The sequence below is a fragment of the Leptopilina heterotoma genome, unplaced genomic scaffold (genome assembly GCF_015476425.1).
Source record: "Leptopilina heterotoma isolate Lh14 unplaced genomic scaffold, ASM1547642v1 Lhet_44, whole genome shotgun sequence".
NCBI lineage: Eukaryota > Metazoa > Arthropoda > Insecta > Hymenoptera > Figitidae > Leptopilina > Leptopilina heterotoma.
In genome coordinates this window covers 3417290-3430385 of record NW_025111084.1, presented here as the reverse complement: position 1 = coordinate 3430385, position 13096 = coordinate 3417290, and the positions used below count along the sequence as shown (strand labels likewise).

Sequence of the window (13096 nt, the reverse complement as noted above, 5' to 3'; positions counted from 1 at the left end):
TAATCTCTTCTTCTTACCCTTTCCCTTTTTTAATATACACAATATGAATGTGAATTATTATTATTGCACACTACTCTGTACTTCTGAGATTTTTTTTTCCTTTTTAATTTCTTATTCAACTTTTTTTTTTTTCGTTAAACTTCCCACAACCGAAGGACGCACAGAGAAATATGAAATAATACCTAACTTAATAAATATTTTTAATAAATAATAACAAACAAGAAAAATATTAAATTCTCTCACAATTTATAATAAATAATAACAAACAAGAAAAAAAATTGAATTCCCTCACAAGTGAAAAAAAATTTTTAATAAATAATAACAAACTGATGGAAAAGGAAAAGAAAAAGAAAAACTTCAAATAATTTTTTAAAAAATCCGCAATTAAACTTTCTCAAAAAAATTAATTCCATACAGAAATGTTAGTTAAAAATATGAAAAACTCAGATTTTCAAAGATTTTAATTTGGACCTTTTCAAAATTCAATTATTTCTAAAAATTCACGCTCTAATGCTTTTAATATTCAATTATTATCTAAATTTTTAACTGAAATATATTTTTATTAGAAAATTCAACGAGAATTTAATTATTTGAATACAAAAGTAAATTATTTATTGAATAATTTATTATTTATGAAAATATTGAATGATTGCAAAGAAATTTATTAAAAAAAATTTGTAAATAATTGAATTCCTGCGAAATTTTTATTATTTTATGAAAATGGTTTGCAAAAGAATTTTATTATATTTTTTTTTTAAATAATTGAATTCTTTTAAAAAAATTTATTAAAATAGTAGATATTAGAATTTAGAAATCATTGAATTGAGGAAAATTTTTGAAAATAATCGAAATTTGGCCAAGAATTTTATTAAAAATTTTGAAAATAATTGAATTTCTGCAATCATTTGTAAGTTTTCCAAAATTCTTCGATAAATCTATTATTTTTAATATTATAATATTTTTCAATTATTTTTAAAGAAAATTTACCAGATTTCAATTATTTTTAAAGAAAATTTACCAAATTTCCATTATTTTAAAAATATTTTGCCAAATTTCAATTTTTTTAAAAAAGATTTTAGCAAATATAAATTATTTTTAAAACATTTTATCGAATTTTAATTATTTATAAAAATTAATTTTATAAATTAAAGTTTTTTCGTAATTTTATCTAATTTCAATTATTTTCACAAAATTTTGTCGAATTTCAATTATTTTTCAAAATTAATTTTATAAATTAAAATTTTTGTAAAAATTTTATCAAGTTTCAATTATTTCTAAAAATTGTATCGAATTTCAATTATTTTTAAAAATTAATTTTATAATAATTGAATTTTGAAGAAGAATTTTTTTATTTATAAAGACAATAATTGGGATTTTGTCGAGATTTTTTTGTAAATTTTGAACATAATTGAATTTTGTGATAAGAAATTTATTACTTTCGAATATAATTTAATTTCTGCGATCATTTGTAATTTTTCCAAAATTCCATTTTTTCTTAGTGTTTTCAACTAAAATTCTTCTATAAATCCTTTATTTTTAATAATATTTTTCAAAATTTTCAATTATTTAATATTTTTAAAGAAAATTGATCAAATTTCAATTATTTTTAAAATACTTTACCAAATTTCAATTATTTTAAAAAGATTTTAACAAATTTCAATTATTTTAAAAAGATTTTAGCAAATTTAAATTATTTTTAAAAAATTTTATCGAATTTCAATTATTTATAAAAAATTTTGTTCGTGGTAATTTTATAGTTTATGAGTTAAACCAAAAAGACAAAAATTCAGAATTTTTTAAATAAATTTTCACATCTCGCTGAATAAAAGTTGTTCTTTTTGTTAAAGATAAAGGTTCGTTTTTAGAATTGAGTAAAAATTACAATTAAGGCAATTTAATATTTTGCTATTATCAAACTCGGGCCACTGTTGGATCAATCTTGGTTACATCCCTTTTCCCTACCCTTTTGGTCAGTAAAAATTAATTTTTAATTTTTTTTTAATTAATTATAAAAGTAAATGGTAATATTAATTAAGAAGAAAAAATATAAATAAAATCATTGTTTATAAAAAAAAGAAAACGAGAGAGAGAGAGAGAGAGAGAGAGAGAGAGAGAGAGAGAATTTTGAAAAATATAAAATCGTGAACTAGTTTGTTGTTTAGAGAGGGGGGAAAAATAATTGCTTCACTTATTATAAGAGAGCCATTCGTTTATTGGTAAAGCGTTAAAATTCACCCTTTCTTTTCCTCCCCATATCACGATTCCTCGAGAGGGACACTTTTCCCATTGTTCATTGTTCTTTCTCTGTCTTTTAAGCAGCATATCACACAGAAACTGAATGCAGTCGTGCCTGGTGGTTTAGAAGAGAACAGGAAGGAATCGGGTCCCGACCCGACAGTCGATAATTAACGACGACTCTTCGGGAACGCGATTCTCTTCCTGAATGTCCTTCGTTACGAGACGATATTCGTGTCACGCACCTGCGTGTGTAAATCTTATCCCGCTATTATATATATATATATGTATGTGTATTGCAATAAACGCGAGAATTCTGAATCTTCGTTAGCGATTTATAAAAATTCTTTTTTCCTCCTCTTCTTATTCTTCTTCTTCTTCTTCTTTGATCCACCCTTTTCTCATAATTTTTTATCACTTATTCATTATACGGTCTTCTTTTGCCTGCGCGAAACAAATTTGCCGCGGGTTCTTTATTATATACATTTTTTTTCTTTTAATTTCATATGCTTCCGAGTAGGAATTTTTGTCGGGTCCTGGTCTGGGACAAATTAGAAAGCATAAAGCGTTCAAGAGCTGTAATTTAATTTTTAATGATTTCCATTTTAATTATTAATTCTTATTAATTATTTTTTAATTTTTATTTCTTTTTTTTTGTACGAAATATATCAAAATAATAATTTTATTAATAATTATTAATAATAATAATAGAAAATTAATGAAAATTATTAATTTAAATTAGTAAATTTTACCAAGAGAATTAGTAGAAATTACAATTTATTAGTAAAATTTCCTAATTCAAAAGCCGAATTAATATTTCTAGATTCAATAGAAATTTACTTACTTCTACAAAAAATTGGAATAATTTTAAACAGTAAAATTTACTGTTCAGTTAATTTTCCAAACTTCAAAGTAAAATTTTACTTATTTTTCTAGAATTTACTAATTTTTACTAAAATTTACTTATTTAAAAATTGCAAAATTTACTATTAAATTTATTTTGATATATTCAAATAAATTTATTAATTTTTACTCAAATTTAAATTTAATTTACTTTTCAGTTAATATTCCAAAGTTTGCACACTTTTAAAATAGTAAAATTTCCTTTTCAGTTAATTTTACTACGAAATAAATTTACTTACTTCTACTAGAATTTACTAATTTTTAACTATTTAATAATTTCTTCTTAAATTTACTTATTCGAAAATAGTAAAATTACTGCTAAATTAATTTTGCAATATTCAAAGTAAACTTACTAATTTTTACTCTTTACATATTTTTATACAGTAAAATTTACTGCAAAATAAATTTTCCTATATTTAAATAAAATTAATTTTTACTCAAATTCAAATTTACATCTTCATAAATAGTAAAATTTACTTGTCAGTTAATATTGCAAAGTTTACATATTTTTAAATAGTATAATTTACATTTCAGTTAATTTTCCCTCTAAAAAAATTTACTTACTTCTACTAAAATTTAGCAAGTTTAGTAAAAATTAGTAAATTTTAGTAGAAGTAATTTTTACCCAAACTTAAATTTTAATTTACATCAACAGTAAAATTACTCTCAATTTAATATTTCTACGTTCAATAGAAATCTCCTTAATTTTATAAAAAATTTACATATTTTTAAAGAGCAGCTAAATTTTATTTTTAAGTTTTTTTTTCGTTCAAAGTAAATTTACTTATTTTAAAAAAAATTTACCAATTTTTACAAAAACTTACTAATTCTTACTGAAAATTACTTATTCAGAAATAGTAAAACGTAGGTACTTCTAAATTAATATTCCTGCTTGTAAAGTAATAATTTTTACAAAAATTTACTTATTCACAAATAGTAGGTAAAATTAAATCAGAAAAAAAATTTGACTGCTGAGTAAGTTACACGAAGTTTTGAAAATAAGAAACAATTTTTAATTATTTACGTTCAATGAAAATTTATTTATTTTTACTAAAATTTACTTTTTTGGAAATAAGGAAAATTTATTCTTGAGATAATTTTCCATTGTCAAGACTTTTAAAATTGTGGACTGAATTTTGAAATTAGCAAAAGTGGCGCCATTAGATAGAAACCATCAATTATCTTAAAAGTCAGATAAAAATTTATTTAAAGCCAGTTAATTTTATTTATGAAAATAAATAGAAATTATTTTTAAGTTAATTTTTAAGTTAAAAAGCAGTAAATTAACAGACGTTAATTTCACTAAAATTTACTTATTTGAAAATAAGGAAAATTTAATTTTTAGTTAGTTTTTCCACGATCAGAGAAAATTTACTTATTTTTACCAAAATTTACATTTTTGGAAATGAAAATTTATTCTTCAGAACGTGGGAAAACTAACTAAAAATTAAATTTTCCATATTTTCGATTAAACAAATTTCAGTAAAGTAATAAATTTTCTTTACAAGAAGCAATATTATTATTCAGGAGTAAATTTTACTTTTTAAATATTTTTATTAGTAAAAAAAATATTAGTACCTAAAAATTGGTAACTTTTCTTTAAAAATAGAAAAATTAGCACAAAATTAGATTTTTTATTTCCGAAGTTAAGTAAATTTTAGTGAAAATAGGTTTTAGTTTGAACGAAAGAAAATTCGACCAAGAGTAGATTTTACTACTAACAAATGTGTAAATTTTCGTGAAAATTAAATAAATTTTCTTTGAACGCAGAAAAAATTAACTCAGGAGTAAATTTTACTATTTAAATATTTTTATTAGTAAATAAATATTAGTAAAAATTAGTAAATTTACTTTGAATTTTGTAGGAAAATTCGGCACGTATCGTTAAATCAATTCGAATTTTTAAGATAAAAATTTTAAATAAAATAATAAAATGTATTTGATTTTCAAGACTTAAATTTCGCGCTAGTATCTTTGATATTAGCAACAGTGGCGCCATTGTTTGGACTTTGCTAGTATCAAAAATACTGGCGCCAAATTTAAAAACTCTAAAAGTAAAATACATTTTTTGAATTTATTTTAAATATTTATCTCTTTAAAGTATTTATCTCACAGAAAATAATTACTTGACAAAATACGGCGCCACAGTTGTCAAGTACAAAAATAATGGCGCTTAATTTAAAATCGTAAAAAGAAAAAAACATAAATTAGTTTATTATAAATCAATTTTTTAACATAATTTTTTAAAATGATAACTCGGTTAAAATTAATTAAAATTCGAAATGTTTTTACCTGAAAAATTCGAATTTTGCACTTTATAAAGACCTCATTTTACCTTCCTTCATACGCGTGTGTCTACACATACAACAAGCGATTGGTTAAACGTTTTCTTTTCTTTTCCTCACATAAAAGTAATATATAATATGAAGATTAATAGATTGCCAGATAAGAGCGATTCATCCCTCGGAGGTGAAACAGAGCAAAAAAAAAAACAAAAAAAAAAAAAAAGAAGTCGGAGAATAAATTTCTTAAGTGGAGTTTAAAAGATGAAGCAAAACTGAATCCATTAACATTTACAATGAAACAAGTGTTCCTTTAAAAAAGTTGAGACAATCTTTCAAGATAGTAATTTGTCTTCTACAAGGTTGCATGTTAATTTTCAACTGTCACACGCAAGTGTTGAACCAGTATAAAAGGATTTCGCATATAATTCGACTCTAAGTTGAACATTAAAAAAAAAGAAAAACTAAATAAATAAATAAAAAAAAGAGTCAACCTTTCAGATAAGAGTCATCATAAACGCTAAGTGGTTCACGTTTTTCATGTTTGATATCTTGTGAAACATGTGCCAAGTGACTTGCCATATACGCTAATTATTGTTGGAGGGTACCTTCCACTGATAGCGTGTAATTGGCTGTCATCATTTCACGTTACGAGTGAAAAATTTAATAACTCGATTCTATGACTATTTTCATCTTTCTCTAATAAAAATAGATTCTGTATTTATTTAATTCCATAAGCAAAAAAAAATATCATTTTTTTCTTATTTTCTATATAGTGTTAAACTACTCGGATGTTGAGGCTTTGATTATTGCAAAGAGATTCTGATTAATTATTTAGTAATTAATTCAGTAATTAACAGTTCTGTGATTCATTTCGTAATTAGTTCTGTAATCAATTATGTATTTCATTTTGCAATTAATATTTATAATTTAGTAATAAATTCAAAAATTAATTTAGTAATTATATATTATTATTAATTTTTTAGTAATATTATAATAATATTATTTTTAGTTATATTATTATTAAAAAAATAAAATTTACTGCACTTTTGTTAAAAGAACTTTTAAAAATCAAGATAAAAAATGTACAGTTAAGTTCTATAATGTAGGTATAAATTTCACGTGAGAAATAGGTGAATGGTATTTTCATTTGTCAATTGTCAAAGATAACTGTCAAGTGAAAGAATTGAAGTGAATTGATGACAGATTCATGAAACTTTGACAAAATGACAAGAAAATGAAACTTGTATAAATATATATATGTCTATAAAGGAAAGCCAACTCTATTAGTCAAGAATATCATCCGTTAAATGTCTTAATTAACAAATCTGTCCAATTAATAAATTGCTCGAATAATAAATCTACTTTCAAGCTCCCTTTCAAGTGGAAATTATGATTGAAGTTAAATTTTGAAGAAATTATTTGAATTTAATTTTTGTAAAAATTAATTAAATTTACAATTTTGTCAGAAATTAATTAAATTTACAATTTTGTAGAAATTAATTAAATTTACAATTTTGTTGAAATTAAATAAATTTACAATTTTATAGAAATTAATTAAATTTACAATTTTGTTGAAATTAAATAAATTTACAGCTTTGTAGAAATTAATTAAATTTACAATTTTGTAGAAATTAATCAAATTTACAATTTTGTGGAAATTAATATCAAATTTGCAAATTTTGTAGAAAACAATTAAATTTGCAATTTTGTAGCAATTAATCTACAATTTTATGGAAATTCTATAATGATCCAATTTTAAAATTGTTACTATAAAATTATGTAAATTTGTGAAGAGAGAAAATATTATTTATTCCGAGCTTATTTTGCTCTGCTCTGAATCATAAGAATTAAGATGAAACAAAAATATCTATTTCCTGTAAATTCTTTTTTTATTCTTAAGTGTTTGAATTCAGGTTTCCGGAAAAAAGATAAATTATGACAAATCTTTGAGAAAAAAAATATGATTCATCACAGTTACTCACACGTCAAATATGAAATTCCTTAGTGATTTTTTTTTAAATTATACTTGAAAATGTGATTAATGAATTTTGAGAAATAGTTTACTATATTTTTGAATTTAGTAAATTTTGCTGCAAAAGAAAGTAAACTTCCTTTATACGCAACAAAACGGAGTAAATATTATTATTTAAGAATATGTAAATGTTGGTAAAAATTAGTAAATTTATTTAAATTTTACTCAAATTTACATATTTGGAAGTATTAAAATTTACTTCTGAGTGAATTTTTCTCTCGTTCAAGGTAAATTTCTCTTTTTATACTAAAATTTACTTAATTTCAGAAGTATGAGAATTAATTTTGAGCTAATTTTCCTACTTTTAAAGTAAATTTACCAATTTTTACTAATATTTACATATTTTGAAATTTTTCGAGAGATAAAATAATTATTTTATATTATAAGAATATTGTTACTGTAACTTCATCAAAATTATTTTCATATTTAATTGTTATCTAAAATTTTAACTAAAATTCATGTTTTAATCAATTTTTATTAGAAAATTCTACGAGAATTCAATTATTTAAATACAAAAGTAAATTATTTATTGAATAATTAAATGTTTCTTAAAATTGAATTCTTTTGACGAAGTTTAGTAAAATTTTTTAGTCTAGTTAGATTTTTCAAGGAATTTGATTAAAATTGTATTAAAAATAATTAAAATTCTCCCATTAGTTTTATTATTTATGAAAATAATTAAATTATTGAGAAAAAATTTATAAAAAATTTGTAAATAATTGAATTCTTGTGAAATTTTTATTAATTATGAAAATAATTAAATGTTTGCGTACAATTTTATTAAAATTGTTTTTAAATAATTCAATTTTGAAGAAGAGTTTTTTTATTCATAAAGATAATAGTTGGGATTTTGTCGAATTTTTTTTGTAAATTTTGAACATATAATTGAATTTTGTGATAAGAATATTTTATTTTTATAAAAAAAAAATTTGAATTAAAAATTTCTACGTTCTATTATTTTTAAAATTGCTAATTTCATTTAAAAAAGTGAGTGAGTTACTAGTAATAATAATAAATAATGAATAGTAGCAATAATAATAATAAATAATAAATAGCAATAATAAAGCAATAAAATAAGCTTATTCTTTAACAACTCCCAGAAGAATATAAACGTTCTCATATTTTACGAGAATTTGTGATAAGTTCCTTCGTTTTAATAAACTCAATATTTATTGTAATTCCCTTCCGGAAATGTTTTAAACAATTCACGCGCATAAAGATAATAAAATACTTGAGAATAATTTTCATTCTCTTTCTATTAGAAAAAGAAAAAAAGAAAAGAAAAAATATTCTGAAATTTGCAAAACTGAAAGCTAAAGTGTTGAATAACGCGCGGCAAATTATCGGAAAGAAGCTATTGTTCTACTTTTACAACTTGCTCGTTTAGATTTTCATAATCATAGGTGTTACTATATTTGTTATTTCAATTTTCAATAAGAGTTCAAATATATATGTATTTCTTTTCGTGTGCCTTCATAAAAAGCGTATCTGATTTAAGGCAATTTGAAAAACATTATTTTACAAAGTTTAAGAGGAATTCCTCATATATTACATGTATATTTGTACGGTGTCATTGCACCTAACGAGTCCAAGGCGGAAAATATAGTTTTTAGATTTTCACTCTGCGGGCAGTTCTCTGGCTTTGGGCCAGTTTAACTCCGACACGCTCCAGTCACTGCGTTCACTTTTCTTACGCAACATGTTCATAAAAGAGCTATGATCTTGAACGAAAGGACAATGTCGATTGGCCTGACTTTTTAGAAATGAAAGTTTTTTTTCTTGTTTTGCGATATTTCAATTATATTCAAATTGACTTTAGCAATTTGATTTCGAAAGCGTTTTAGCCCTGAATTTTAAGCCAAGATTTTGATTGTGTCTCAAAATAAATTAATTTTTTATTGTTATATCCACTTTTATCGAATTTTTGTTAGCTATGATTTTAATTCTATCTAGGTATGGTTTAATGAATTTTTATATTTTTATAAATTTGGTGTCAGTATTTTTGATACTATTACACTATTACACACAGTTGCTAATATCAAACATACTGGCGGCAAATTTAAAAGTCTTGAAAATCAAATACATTTTAAGGAGCATTAATCCCTCTTTATTTTGCGACAAAGAAACAAAGAATGAGTCAAAAATTATTCGAATTATGAATTATTTTATTTTTTCCGATTTTTTTTTCAATTTTCGTTTTTCTGATACGGGCGGGTGGGGACGCTGGCTATCAAAAATTTTTTAAATAAATTCTTATTGATCCTATTTTAAAAACCATTAATCCCTCTTTAATTTGCGACCAAGAAACGAAGAATTGGTCAAAAATTATTCGAGTTATGAATTTTTTTCCGATTTTTTTTCCAATTTTCATTTTTCTGATACGGGCGGGTGGGGACGCTGGCTATCAAAAGTTTTTTAAATAAATTCTTATTGATCCTATTTTAAAAACCATTAATCCCTCTTTAATTTGCGATCAAGAAACAAAGAATTGGTCAAAAATTATTCGAGTTATGAATTTTTTTCCGATTTTTTTTCACCTTTTCATTTTTCTGATACGGGCGGGTGGGGTCGCTGGCTATCAAAAATTTTTTAAATAAATTCTTATTGGTCCCATTTTAAGGAGCATTAATCCCTCTTTAATTTGCGACCAAGAAACAAAGAATTGGTCAAAAATTATTCGAGTTATGAATTTTTTTCCGATTTTTTTTCACCTTTTCATTTTTCTGATACGGGCGGGTGGGGACGCTGGCTATTAAAAATTTTTTAAATAAATTCTTATTGGTCCCATTTTAAAAACCATTAATCCCTCTTTAATTTGCGACCAAGAAACAAAGAATTGGTCAAAAATTATTCGAGTTATGAATTTTTTTCCGATTTTTTTTCCAATTTTCATTTTTCTGATACCGGCGGGTGGGGACGCTGGCTATCAAAAATTTTTTAAATAAATTCTTATAGGTCCCATTTTAAGGACCATTAATCCCTCTTTAATTTGCGGCCCAGAAACAAAGAATTGGTCAAAAATTATTCGAGTTATGAATTTTTTTCCGATTTTTTTTCACCTTTTCATTTTTCTGATACGGGCGGGTGGGGACGCTGGCTATCAAAAATTTTTTAAATAAATTCTTATAGGTCCCATTTTAAAAACCATTAATCCCTTTTTAATTTGCGACCAAGAAACAAAGAATTGGTCAAAAATTATTCGAGTTATGAATTTTTTTCCGATTTTTTTTCCAATTTTCATTTTTCTGATACCGGCGGGTGGGGACGCTGGCTATCAAAAATTTTTTAAATAAATTCTTATAGGTCCCATTTTAAGGACCATTAATCCCTCTTTAATTTGCGACCAAGAAACAAAGAATTGGTCAAAAATTATTCGAGTTATGAATTTTTTTCCGATTTTTTTTCACCTTTTCATTTTTCTGATACGGGCGGGTGGGGACGCTGGCTATTAAAAATTTTTTAAATAAATTCTTATTGGTCCCATTTTAAAAACCATTAATCCCTCTTTAATTTGCGACCAAGAAACAAAGAATTGGTCAAAAATTATTCGAGTTATGAATTTTTTTCCGATTTTTTTTCCAATTTTCATTTTTCTGATACCGGCGGGTGGGGACGCTGGCTATCAAAAATTTTTTAAATAAATTCTTATAGGTCCCATTTTAAGGACCATTAATCCCTCTTTAATTTGCGGCCCAGAAACAAAGAATTGGTCAAAAATTATTCGAGTTATGAATTTTTTTCCGATTTTTTTTCACCTTTTCATTTTTCTGATACGGGCGGGTGGGGACGCTGGCTATCAAAAATTTTTTAAATAAATTCTTATAGGTCCCATTTTAAGGACCATTAATCCCTCTTTAATTTGCGGCCTAGAAACAAAGAATTGGTCAAAAATTATTCGAGTTATAAATTTTTTTCCGATTTATTCCCAATTTTCGTTTTTCTGATACGGGCGGGTGGGGACGCTGGCTATCAAAAATTTTTTAAATAAATTCTTATTGATCCTATTTTAAAAACCATTAATCCCTCTTTAATTTGCGGCCCAGAAACAAAGAATTGGTCAAAAATTATTCGAGTTATGAATTTTTTTCCGATTTTTTTTCACCTTTTCATTTTTCTGATACGGGCGGGTGGGGACGCTGGCTATCAAAAGTTTTTTAAATAAATTCTTATTGATCCTATTTTAAAAACCATTAATCCCTCTTTAATTTGCGGCCTAGAAACAAAGAATTGGTCAAAAATTATTCGAGTTATAAATTTTTTTCCGATTTTTTTTCACCTTTTCATTTTTCTGATACGGGCGGGTGGGGACGCTGGCTATTAAAAATTTTTTAAATAAATTCTTATTGGTCCCATTTTAAAAACCATTAATCCCTCTTTAATTTGCGACCAAGAAACAAAGAATTGGTCAAAAATTATTCGAGTTATGAATTTTTTTCCGATTTTTTTTCCAATTTTCATTTTTCTGATACCGGCGGGTGGGGACGCTGGCTATCAAAAATTTTTTAAATAAATTCTTATAGGTCCCATTTTAAGGACCATTAATTATTTGCCAATACTTGGCAAATGTGTGAAAAAGGAGCTAAAGATTGAATGTTGAAAATATCGTGAATGTAGAAAATAAGTCATTGAAAATTTATGATAAATAATGACACAGGAATAATTCGAATGGCATAATCGGCTCGTTTACGCCACTGGACACACGCGACGATGAGAAGAGCAAATATCAATGAATATTATATTGTGTCCGAGTGAATCGTTGGAATTTGAATTTGTGTGTGTGTGTAAATGTACATATATACACATATATACTAAATATACACACATATACACTAAATATACCATTACATTTATAAACATATATATGTGTGTGTACAAAATAATCACGTACTTATTTCATGCTTGATACAAGCAAGTTGCCTCATTATCCGAATACAATATATCGCATATATATATGTATACAAAACGAAAAGAATTATATGCATTATGCACGTTTGTACTGCCCTTATATTTACCTCCAAAGCTATATACATATATATGATTGGAAGACAGAAAGAAAATATTTCTTAACAGCAGGTAGCGCTCCCGCTTCGTTGCCAGATGTGTAAACATCGCGAATGATTGCCCATTAACGAAGAAATATCGCAGATTTTCAAAGCCAAAGGAAACACAAATTATGTACAATATTTCCCCTTCTCCTCCTACGTTGTGATTTTTTCTTCTTCTTTTTTTTGGTTAATAATAATCATGATGAATATATTTTCACTCGTGAGAAAACGTTCAAGGGAGCAGGGAGATGCTATTTTTTTCTTAATTTTTTAAAATCAAAACATTTTTAATTTTTAAGTAAAGTTAATTTTAATTTCCAATGAAAAACATTTTTCAAACTGAAATATATTTTTAATTTTTTAATTAAAAAATATTTTTACTTTTTGAAAGTGAATAAAGAGTAAAAATATATCTAGTAAAGAGAAAATTGAAAAGAAAAAATAATAAAGTGAAATTGAAAATGAATTCGAAGATGAAAATAAAAATCTAACGAAGGAGAAGTTAAATAAAAAAATTACCAAAGTGAAAATGAAAATGAAAGTGAAATTATGAAAGTAAAAAGAAAATCAAAGGGAGTTTAATAGAAACATTTATC

The 13096-nt window shown here is 24.3% G+C and overlaps 1 protein-coding gene across 1 annotated transcript in view; it reads right to left on the bottom strand.

Annotated features, from left to right (window-relative positions):
* Window positions 1-13096, bottom strand: part of LOC122507025 (innexin shaking-B) — a 46494-nt gene that overhangs the window by 15691 nt on the left and 17707 nt on the right. The gene's annotated exons all lie outside the window — the stretch shown is intronic.